This window comes from Euprymna scolopes, chromosome 1 (assembly GCF_053919585.1).
Source record: "Euprymna scolopes isolate OS-2025 chromosome 1, ASM5391958v1, whole genome shotgun sequence".
Classification (NCBI taxonomy): Eukaryota; Metazoa; Mollusca; class Cephalopoda; order Sepiida; family Sepiolidae; genus Euprymna; species Euprymna scolopes.
The window spans coordinates 178032185-178044305 of record NC_136482.1 but is presented as its reverse complement, the minus strand read 5'-3'; positions in this window follow the sequence as shown (position 1 = coordinate 178044305).

Genomic DNA, 12121 nt, shown 5'->3' with positions numbered 1-12121 from the left:
TTCACCCCAAACAAGGCTCATTGCCACTTTGGTGTAGGGGGGGCTACTATCAGGGGCAGCAACTACTGGGGCACTATGTTGGGATTTGGGCAGCAAGATGTCGGTTCACGTTGCAATTGAACTTCTGCATGTCAGTACAGTTGGGGAAGCAGGAACTTGGAATGGAATTCCAGAGTCTAGCAGTTCTGGGGAAGAAACTACTGGAGTAGAAAGATCTTTTACATCTAGAGATCTATACTGTGTGGGGGTGGGATGTAGCTTCCTGTCGGGTTTGTTGATGGTGTCTACGTCGTGGGGGCACAAGTGTCTGCAGTTCGTCAGAACATTCACCATTAAAATACTTGTAGAACAGGCAGAGGGATGCAACGTTTCGTCGATGGGAGAGATGCTGAAGCTTAGATGCCAGTTCAGGGCCTATTAGATTGGCGACTCTTTTTTTAACCTTGTCTAGGAGCGAGAGATTAGTAGCAGATGCATCAGCCCAAATGTGACAACAATACTCCATACATGGGCGAATGGTGGCCTTATACAGGTACAGGATACTTTCAGGTGTCAGTAGTTTTCTGGCACGGTAGAGAGAGAGCCTACCTTTTTCGCAGCGGCCCTGGCAATGTGTTCAATATAATTGTTCCAACTCATGTTTTCTGTGAACGTTAGGCCAAGCAGTTTGAAAGATGTACTCTCAGACAGGGAGTCACTGACCATTTCTATTGGTGGCAGAGAAGGTTTCTTGTAATTATTGAAGGAAACAAGTTTAGTCTTGTCAGCATTGAATATGACCATACATTTATGTCCCCATTCCACTACAGATTGGAGGTCATCCTCTAGTGTTTTTGCCATTTCTTTAGATATGTGTTCATTTGTTTTCCTGTCATGCCTGTTATAGATTGTAGTGTCATCAGCATATATACCCATCTCAGAAGCAGTTTTGTCGGGGAGGTCATTTATGAATATCAGGAACAATAGAGGTCCAAGGATAGACCCCTGAGGCACTCCCGCATTTATATCACACTGTTTAGATGTACGACCGTCGAGGACAACCTGGATGTTTCTCTTATCTAAGAAGGATTTCATTATGTAAAATATTCTACCAGTGATACCGTATGATTTAATTTTCTTGGGGAGACCCTTGTGCCATACCCTGTCAAAAGCCTTAGATATATCTAGAGCTACCGCTCTGCCCTCCCCCGCTTTGTCCAGTGAATGGTATATACGTTCAGAGATTACAGTGAGGATGTCTGCTGTGGAACGGGCATGTCTAAATCCATATTGTTTGTCAGTCAGAAGTTTAGCATCTGTAAGGTGCCGGGCTAGAGCATGGTTAATTATGGTCTCAAATATTTTGGCGAAAAGTGGGAGGAGGCTAATGGGGCGATAATTTGATAGGTCAGTTCTTTCGCCAGAATTCTTGAATATTGGTACCACAGAAGCAGTTTTCCAACATCCCGGAAAGCATGATTCATTAAGGCATTTGTTGTAGAGTTTGGAGAGAACTGGAGCTACTTCGGCTGAGCACTATTTTAATAGTACAGCTGGGATGAGATCAGGTCCACATGCTTTTGAAGTGTCAAGGTTTTTCATGATAGCGTGTACCTGAGCAGGGGTGATTTTTAGATCGCCTAGCGTGGCGTCTGTCCGCAAAGGAAAGTCAGGCAGCGGGTGGTTGGTAGGGTCCAGTGTGGAGTTCGAGGCAAACCGGCTGGCAAGCATATTAGCCTTGTCGGTTGCTGAGCAAACAACCTCGTGGCTCCATATCTAATTGTTGAGGCGTGGCAAGACCAACCTTTGTTGTGCTGCCTTATTTGAGCCCCAATAAATCTGACCATTCGACCAGGACATGTAAATAACTTGCTATAGGACAGTGCTAAGATACGGCGACAAGCGATACACTGGCATCTCCGTGATCATGCAATCAGGTAGAAGCGTAACAATAGATAGATAAGACATTTTACAATAATCTATATAGAAAAGAGATAATTCCTACTAAGTTTACCGTTCCTTGATCTAATATTTAAATGTGGTTATCAGACACGTAGATCCACTAGTGTACGTCTCGTTTATTACCATATATGTCTTCTCGTTGGGTGTCTTTCACTGCTGAGTTGGTCCACATTTTGTTTGTCAATTCTTAGCCGACAATAAAGTAAGATTATTGACTTTGTCCGCGCGTGCGCAAAGCTGGACAGGAAGTAAAGCGTGCAACAACGGAAGTCGAAATGACATGTAACCTTTGCAGAAAAAAGACCAGCCGTTAGCGAGCAAAAAAAAAATCGAAGACATCATAACAAATAGACGTGTGTGATCGAGGGATGAAGGAAACAGAAACGGGGGAGCGTTTGGATCAGCTTGAAAGACGGATTGAAACAGTGATAAAGCAAAAACAAAATTTGTACACGATACAAATAAAATGAGAAGAATAAAGAGAAGCAAACGTCACAAAAAAATTTTCTTCTTCAGATTATTCGGATTAATATTCTAATCTTGAGTGTTATTTTCACGTTTCGATCGATGTAACTTCCGACATTCTTAAGGCGTTACTGTTGAATTCGAATATCTTTCTGTCGAACTCGGGAATCTAGTATAGAATTTAACGCAATATATGAACCATTAATTATGAATAAAAGATAATATATTCATAAATAAAAATGTAGAACGATAAATTTGTCGCTCTAAAAAACAATACTACTATTTTATTTTTAAACTTTTATTGAAAAAAATTCAATTCAGGTAATTTGATTATTGTTGTGTCTGTATCAATAACAACACAAACGCAGAAAGTAAAGGTAAAACAAATATATTAAGACGAAAATAAAATACATATTTACAAAGGTGCAGTTGTACTGCAGTTGGAAGATTGTCCGGCAGAGCGCGTGTTAAAGTCTTTCATGGAGCAACCGGCACATGCGCCTTGCCTATCCGGCGTTCGAACACAGCTCTCCGGTCTTGCTGACTTGATACATTTATCTATATCTTGTTCACCCACGTATGCTAATTAGTGGGCGTCTCCACAACACCCCCTCCCAAAATTTGAAGTGTAGATTTCAATATCTTTTCCTTTTGGGGTTCATTATCATTGGGTCTATAGCCTTTCTTTTCCTTCCCGATCCCCTCGGTTCGGGCATGGTCTGTAGTGGTTCAATATTAAACGTTTCGTATACTATATCAATTGGATATTTCTGTTCCTCAGGTTTGTTATGTTCGTTGTCCTTCATATGACGTTTTCTCAATTGATTTTGGTGTCTTTTGAGTATCCCTTTTGGACCTTTTATCATGTAGACCAAGTCGCCGATACGTTTATCTACCGTACCCGACTCCCAATATTGTTTTTAAAACATTTAAAATATACCTGATCACCAGGTTTAAACCTTTTACGTGATGTGTGTGTCGCTTTATATACGACTGCTTGCTTTGGTATTAATTTATCAAATACTGATTTTATTTTTCTCGCAAACATTAATTCTGCTGGCGGTAATTTCGACGGTGTATTTGGGTTCTCAGTTATCCTGTATATTTGCTGGAACTGTTGCAATGCTTTATCCGTCGGTGTCCCAATCAATTTTCTAAGGGCACGCTTTATCGTATCTACGAACCTTTCCGCTAATCCATTTGATCTAAGATGTAACGGTGAAAACACTTGAAGTGAATTGTGTTCCGTAACTGTGACTACAATGTCTGGTACCCCAAAACGTGCAAATATTTCATGCAGAAAACTTATTGTGTTATCTGTCGTTGGGTTTTTGACCCGCTTTACTTCCGGCTATCTGGAAAAACTATCTACTATGATTAGGTAGTATTGTCCCTCGATCGGTCCAGCAAAGTCTAGATGAATGTGTGACCATGGATGGTCAGTTTTTTTCCAAGGTTTATGAACTATCGGTGGTGCCTTAGCGGCTAACGCACAACCTTTACATTTGTTTACTGTTAATGCAATATCCACATCCATATTACGCCAGTAAACATGGCTCCTCATAAGTGTCTTCATCCTATTTATACCCGGTTGTCCTGTATGAAAATCACGTAACATTTTTTCTGCAAGGTTTTCGGTACAACCACTCTTTCACTATATAATAATACCTCATTGCATAAGGAAAATATACTTTGCGTTTTTCCGTCATTTTCCCTTAATTTTTTCTTTATGTCTTTGATGGCGTTGTCATTTTCAGCCTCCCTTTTTATATCGGTAAGCGTGACTGGTAATTTTCTTATTATATTTGCCACCATGTTTTTTCCTCATAATTGGAACGTATAGCTGCAATTACTGACTCTTCAAAGGTTTCATCCCTTTTCGGTATAAGCCTTGACAATCCATCCGCATGACCTATTTTTCCCGAACGTAGATGTTTTATTTGAAAATCAGAATTTAGCAAGATCGTACCCTAACGGAGTAACCGATTTGCCGTATATACTGGTAAGCCCTTTTTCGAGCCGAAAATAATCACTAGGGGCTTGTGGTCTGTTTCCAGTATAAAATGTCTCCCGTACAGATAACGCTGGAATTTCGTCACCGCGAAAATAATGTTTAATGCTTCCTTTTCTATTTGGGAGAAAGCCTTCTCTGACGGAATTAGGGTCCTTGAAGCGTGCGCTGTTAGTTTCTTCGTTCCATCTGGCATGATATGCTGTATACATGTTCCTATACCATACGAGCTCGTGTCACTCGCAACAATTATTTGTAATTTTGGGTCGTAATAAGTTAAGGATAAATCTGATGTCAACGTTTTTTTTAATTTCCTCAAATCAGTCTTGACATTTTTTTGTCCATATCCATGGTGTTTCTTTCTTTAGTAATTCGTTCAGCGGAGCTCTTAGGTCGTGCATGCCTTTGATAAATACTTGGTAGTAGTTCGTGAGGCCTAAGAAGCTCTGTAAAGTCGTCACGGTATGTGGTGCTGGCATGTTCCTAATTGCTATCGCTCTTTTTGGATCAGGGCGTCGACCATCTTTACTTATTATTTGTCCTAAATACTTGATTTCGTCTAGACAAAACTCACATTTGTTTTCTTTCACCTTGAATCCGTACTCGTTTATTCTTGCGAACACTTGTTTTAAATGCTCTTATGTTCACTTATGGACGCGCTCTTTATGATTATGTCATCCAGGTATGCACAAGCACAATCTACACCGTTCAGCATTGTGTCCATTGCTTGCTGGAATATCGCCGGCGCGACTTTTATCCCGAACGGTAATCGGTTATACTTGAATAATCCTTTGTGTGTGTTAATGCATAAAATCTTTGAGCATTTTTCTTCTATCGGAATTTGCAAATAGGCGTCGGACAAATCTACTTTTGAAAAAATTTTCCCACCATTTAGTTTGGCAAAAATCTCTTCCGGGCTTGGTAAAGGGTAATGGTGATCTTGTAGTATATTATTTAACCCGGTTGAAAAGTCTCCGCAGACTCGAATTTGTTCCGATTTCCTCTTTACGTACATCGTAGGCACTGCCCAAACGTTAGTTTCGATTTTCGATAAAATGCCCGTGCTTTCAAGTCTGTCTAATTCGCTATCTATTTTGTCTAATCCTGTGAACGGCTCGTTCCGTTTTTTCTTAAATACTGGTGTTGCGTCCTTTTTTAGCTCGAACGAAGCTTTAAATTTATTACATCTTCCCAGTCCGGTAGTAAATATTTCTAGGAATTCGTTCTTTAGTTCATTTGTAATATTTTCTGACGTTGTGGTGCAGCTGGTTATTTTTTTTTTTTTTTAAATACCGACAAATCTGCTCCAGAATCAAGTTGAAATTTTATTTATTTGCCGAAAATATTAACCAACACATATTTTCGTAAATTGTCTTTCTCTTTGTCGTTTGTTCTCATTTGGTGTACTCTATATTTTGTTCTGCAACAAATACTCTTATGTCCGACTTTGTCGCAATTGAAGCATCTGATATTATTGTAAGGACAATCCTTTCCCCAATGTTTTTCATCAAATCTTCCGCAATTATTACTTGGTCCCGATTTTCTATAGTTCCTTTGACTTGAATCGTAATTTCGTTTTCTGTAATTAGAGTTTGAGTATTTATAACTCGCGTAATCTTTTGGATTTTGGCGAGTCTCACACTTTCTTTGCCCTGCGTTTCTGCCAGATTTTTTAATCTTCCTTATGTACGACACTCCTGCTTCTTCTATATCTCTGGAGTCTTTTTTTAGTGATACTCCCCTTTAACAATCTTGTGCTAACTTTTGCAGTGTCAGACTTTGTTCTGTCTCTAATTTTGAGAGAACGCGTCTTCGGATCTCTGAATTTTTTGTAGAAACTAGCCCCTATGCAAAAATTAAACATTTGAAATCGTCCACCGTAAGTTCCGATAATTTAAAATTGTTGCAGTGTTTATTGACTACTGACGCATATGTCAGGTAGTCCTGCTCCTCCGTTTTCTGAAGGTTCATACACGACCATCTCTTGTGAAAAATAGACATGTTCGGTCCGAATAACTCCTTAAGAAGTTTTACGGTCTCAGCAAAGTCCAACTGATTCGTTCTCCTTGGCAATATGGAATCAACAAATTTGCAATGTTCACTGGTACCAAGCTTTCGAAGTAATAAACTTACTTTCTTTGCGTTTGACCAGCTTTCGCAATCCGTTTCGAAAATATCTTCATACCTCTTGAAGTATGCCTCAAAAGTTTTATCTTCTTCCGGTAGGTACGTGAACACATCTATGCTATTCACAATTGTTGCGTTGGAAAAACTCGTATTGCTTTCCTGTGCAGAATTAGTCGTTAATCTTTCCAACAAATCTTTTTTGACCAAGTTGCATTTGCTCTATACATTTAAAAAGCCGTTCATTCTGTCTTTCGTCTCTTTCTTGCTGTCTTTCGTTTCTTTCTTGTAGTCCTTTTTTCTGTAATTCGTCTCTTTCTTGTTGACGCATTTGCATTTCCGCGAATAACTTGATAAGATCTTCCATTTTGTTTTTCAAATTAGGAAATCAGTCACTTTTACAATTCCCTTTCTTTAATAACTACGATCAACCGATTCCTTTTGTTGCGTTATTAATTATGTACAAGAAAGAAAAAAAATCCCTTCTTAGTACACTGAGAAAAAAAAATCACTTTTTCTTTCAAAACAGTCTACCTACTAAGTTCACGGTATCCTAGCGAAACACTTTTTTTTGTGTATGCACTTCGCAGAAAGGGTTACTGTAACTTTCAAGTTTTTTTTTTCGTCGTAGGCACTTTGGAATAAAGTGTTTGCTGTTTTTTTTTTCAAGTGTTCCGGGTTTGGAATTTCCTTTTCAAGTAGTCACAAAAAAAATCTTGGTGTTTTGAAAGTATCCAGCGCTTGAATATCGCGTTCGACAATTTCGTAGTTGCTGCGTTTTAAACATTGAATTCACGAGTGAATTTTTTTTTCACTCCTTGACGAGTAAGTATTTCCCGAGTACCACTGTTAAGTTTGATAGTGTATTTTCTCACGCGTAAATCTTTTTTCGAAATCCCGTCGCCACTGTTGTGTCTGTATCAATAACAACACGAACGCAGAAAGTAAAGGTAAAACAAATATATTAAGACGAAAAGATAATACATATTTACAAAGGTGCAGTTGTACTGCAGTTGGAAGATTGTCCGGCAGAGCGCGTGTTAAAGTCTTTCATGGAGCAACCGGCACATGCGCCTTGCCTATCCGGCGTTCGAACACAGCTCCCCGGTCTTACTGACTTGATACCTTTATCTATATTTTGTTCACCCACGTATGCTAATTAGTGGGCGTCTCCACAACAATTATGTAGTAGAGCTGGCATCTATTCTTAAGTAGCCGCCTTCAGCCTCAATCATTGCCTCGGAACTGTGAGCATGCCTTCACAAGCACCGGCGGGATCTCGGCGAATACTCGGCGGATGGCGGCGATCAGGCTGGCTTTGATGTTGTAGGAGGTCATGTTAGTGATGTTATCAACGTATGTTCAAGCAAAGTAGTCCAGCGGGTTCAGGTCGGTGAAGAGAGAAGGCGAGTGAAAGAAGTGTACAAAGTCGTAGCACACCTTCTGGCGCCAAGCCTGGATTTGTGGGCCGGTGTCGAGTCTTGCTGCTACACCCAGGGTCTGACAGTCATGCCACCTGATTGCACCAGGGTATCACCACACTCTTCAGCACATCTAGGTACACTTTGGTGTTGGCTTTCAAAGCCGACTTTGAAAATGTGAGATGACCTGGTGTGGCCCTCACTTGAAACCGCACCAAAGACTATAACTGTGAACGGAAACTTTGTTTTCACCACCCTGGGCATGTTCCTGTTATTCGTGGCAATCCAGCAATGCATTTTGAGGACGCTAGCAATAGTCCTGTTTTCATAACTTGGATCGGTAGAGAGCATGTTGTACAGCGGTGCATCTCTGATCTCGCTCGTTGAACATTGTGTCCATTTCGTGAGATGATAGAAGGCTTCTATCGCTTTTCGGATTTGTACACAACAACTGGCCAACTCGTAGATGGTCTGCAACAAAAAAAAAAAAAGAAAATCGGTTTTCATCAAATAGAAATGGAACAATGTCGTCTTCTCTAGGGCGTCAATTTAATCGCCCCACCCTTATATATATAGCAATAAGTAGATAGTATGATATATGCAGTAATAATATTATGTGGTAATAATATGTAGTAATAAATAGTGATATATGATGATAAGTAGTAAGATTGTATATCTAGAAACAATATAGGTTTAAGGCTCTTAAAATTCGTACTAGAATTTTCCGCTAATATCTGTGGCGTAGTTTATAATAACATTCAGTTTTAAAGTTGTGAGCAACACTCAAAATACAACTGCGAATTACTTATGACTTCTACCCTGTCATGGCTAACAGAACGGGAGAATGCTACTCCCGTGAAATAAATTAAATTATTCCCTTCAAAATATCGTGCAGATTCTCTAATTTGATAGAAAGATTCCCGAGTTTAATAAGATACACTCGAAAAAGGTTTGAGGCTGATCCACTGAAACGTTGTGAAAATATGACACTCATGATGAAAACAGTAGTCCGAAGAATCCAAATAATCCTCATCTCAAAAATTCAAAAATGAAATCTATTTTTTTGAACATTTGATTATTTGTGGGATGTTTAAGGTCGAAACACTAACCATTGTAAACGATTCACTGAATATGATCTATGATCTTATCTCTGGGGACTTGGGGTTCATACTTTCTCTCAATTGTATCAGGACGTTGTTATAATGCTATTTATATAGTCCTGAATCAGTCAAAGAACACAAAAGTTTACAAAATAATAATTACATATTAATAAATAATATACAGTTCTCATTTAGATAGCTCAAAAATGCTAGTAACAAGAATACTAATAAGAGGAAAAAAACTGGGACAAAGAAGACATTTTGGTTTAACCCTCCATTTAAAACTGATATACCTAAAAATTATAACTAAACTACGTGATGAAAATACTATTAAAGAGTCTTACTCTACTATAATAAATATAAAAAATACAATTATATCTTCAACTGAATCCAAGCTCAAGGAAATCAAAGCTGAATAATATGAACCAGGGTAACTTAAAAATAGATACAATGTAATTGAAGAAAGAAAGAGGAATGCCCATTGAAAGGTGAATCTCTAACTATTAGTTTTGTTTTAAATTTAATGCTAAAGTGGGTGATCCATCTGCAGCATATATTGGGTCAACAGTGTGATATTTAAATTTAGATATAACAACCATATGGCAGCAATAAGGAAATCATGTAGGTTAGATACAGACGAAAATACTATATCACAAACATCCTATATAAAGAAAGTTAAACGATAAAAATAAAGGATCTTATATGGAATGGACCATCTTAATAAAAACTAAGAAATAATAATAAAAGGGGAGATGTAAACTATTCATCACCGAATCGGTAAAGATACTATACGGGTAATATTATAAATAAACGTAATGAGATTATAGGAGATTGCCTACACAAGAGTAAATTCAAGCATAATAAATTAAAATAGAGGAATAATTAATAAATTAAACGACTATATATAGGATAAAAATTATAAAAACAAGAAAAAAATATGCATTGATCTCATATATTTGACTGGAAAATTATGAGATAGATGAGTTGAAAATAAAAAATAAGAATGTAAATTAAGCAATTAATGTACTATAGTATTATAACACAATGAATAAATGAAAAATATATATAATAAAAGGATACAGGATTACCATAAGATAAGCTTCTATCTTTATATCATCAACGCTCTGATCCTCATCTGACATCAATTGAAATGGATGGCTCTCGTCTTGGGGATGCTCCATGTTTTGGCAAGCTTCTAGGCTTTATTTTTACTCCTAATTTGAAATGGAACACGTACATCAAATCCGTTGCCAAGGTCGCTGGAAAAATGATGGGGTCCTTCTATCGCTCTATTTTATATGCTGATGAAATTTTCTACCTATATAAAAGCCAGGTACGTCTATGGATGGAGTACTGTTGCCGAATCTGGGCAGGAGCTTCTAGAAAGACCTTATCCTGCTTTGACAGAGTTAAAAATAGACTTAGTAGCCTAGTGGGAGATGCTTTTTTTCTCTTCCCTGCAACCTCTTTCCCACAGAAGAGACGTTGCGAGCCTATCTCTACTTTAGCGTTATTTTCATGGCAAGAGCTCGTCTGAACTCCAATCTATGGCCCCGCTCGCCAAATTTTCACGAAAAAGACTCTTCTAGCTGAAAACATATCAATTATTTCCCGCACTCTTTATCTGTTCCTAAACTTAAACGTAGATTCCATGAATAAAACTTCTTTCTTAGAAATTCACGCCTGTGGAACTCTCTTCCGTTTGCCTGCTTTCCCGCTGACTACAATTTGGTCGTCTTCAAGTCCAACGTGCACAAATTCTTGATGAGCCGTCCTCTTAAGTAATCCAATTTTTCAAATTTCCATTACTAACGATTACTACGAAATTGTCTCATTGACTACTATACACTCATTAACCCTTGCCTTCGAGTGGCCTCCGGGCCTTGATAAGTGGTGACTTTCATGTAAAAAAATATATAAAAGTGAGTAATATGTCTGACAAATAGTGTAAATGCATTAAAACAAAAATCATTAGTAAATAAAGATCATGAGGCAGTAATTAGTACATCCATGGTACAAATAAAGAGCTACTTTTATAGTCAAACAAAAATAGACATTTGATAACCATTATCACAATTACTATAGAGGAAGAACTAAGATTACGAAAACATTTCACCTGATGGTAAAGGATAATATTAAAACATAGTATAATAGTATACGATCATAAATGTAGGTGCAAAAATGATGAGAGTCAGAATAAGTTTTTTTAAATTTATCGCAGCAGATATATATATATATATATATATATATATATATATATATATATATATAAGAGCAAATAGTTAATAAAACATGTTAAAAAACACTTTGAAAAAGAGTTAAAATCATATTTAATCTGAAAAGGAAACACTTAATAAGTGGATAGTCCTTAATCCACGGAGTTTCGAAGAAATACTTTCCTTCTCATCAGAGGGTAGGAATTAGCAAAATGCGGGATCGGATTTTGCATACAAAAGTATTTGATGAAACTGCAAGTAAGTCAAAGATCTTACTTGATAACAAAAAGTGAAGCAAAGGGTACATGGTGATGAAAAAGGTGATTTCACGTGAATGGACAGCCAGGTGAAAGGAAAAGCGTCCAATTTATTTTATATATATATATATATATATATACAAGTAAGAATGTGTCTGTGAGAATACTCCTCCACCGATATCCTCAACGAATTTTTGATTTACAGATTTGACATTGTTATATAGTGTATTCACACATGTGCAAAACTTTTGGATCAGTTTTTATCCGGGGGGAAAAAGTGCTGCTAAGAGGTCAAACTTAAAAAAAATTACACTTTCTTGGATTTACATTTTTGGGTTTTTACCGTCGTTGGATACTTTACTTTTCATCAGATTATCCATTCAAGTGAAATCACCTTTTTCTTCACCATATTCCCTCTGCTTCACTTTTTGTTATCAAGTAAGATCTTTGACTTACTTGCAGTTTCATCAAATACTTTTGTATGCAAAATCCGATCCCGCATTTTGCTAATTTCCTACCCTCTGATGAGAAGGAAAGTATTTCTTGGAAACTCCGCGGATTAAGGACTATCCACTTATTAAGTGTT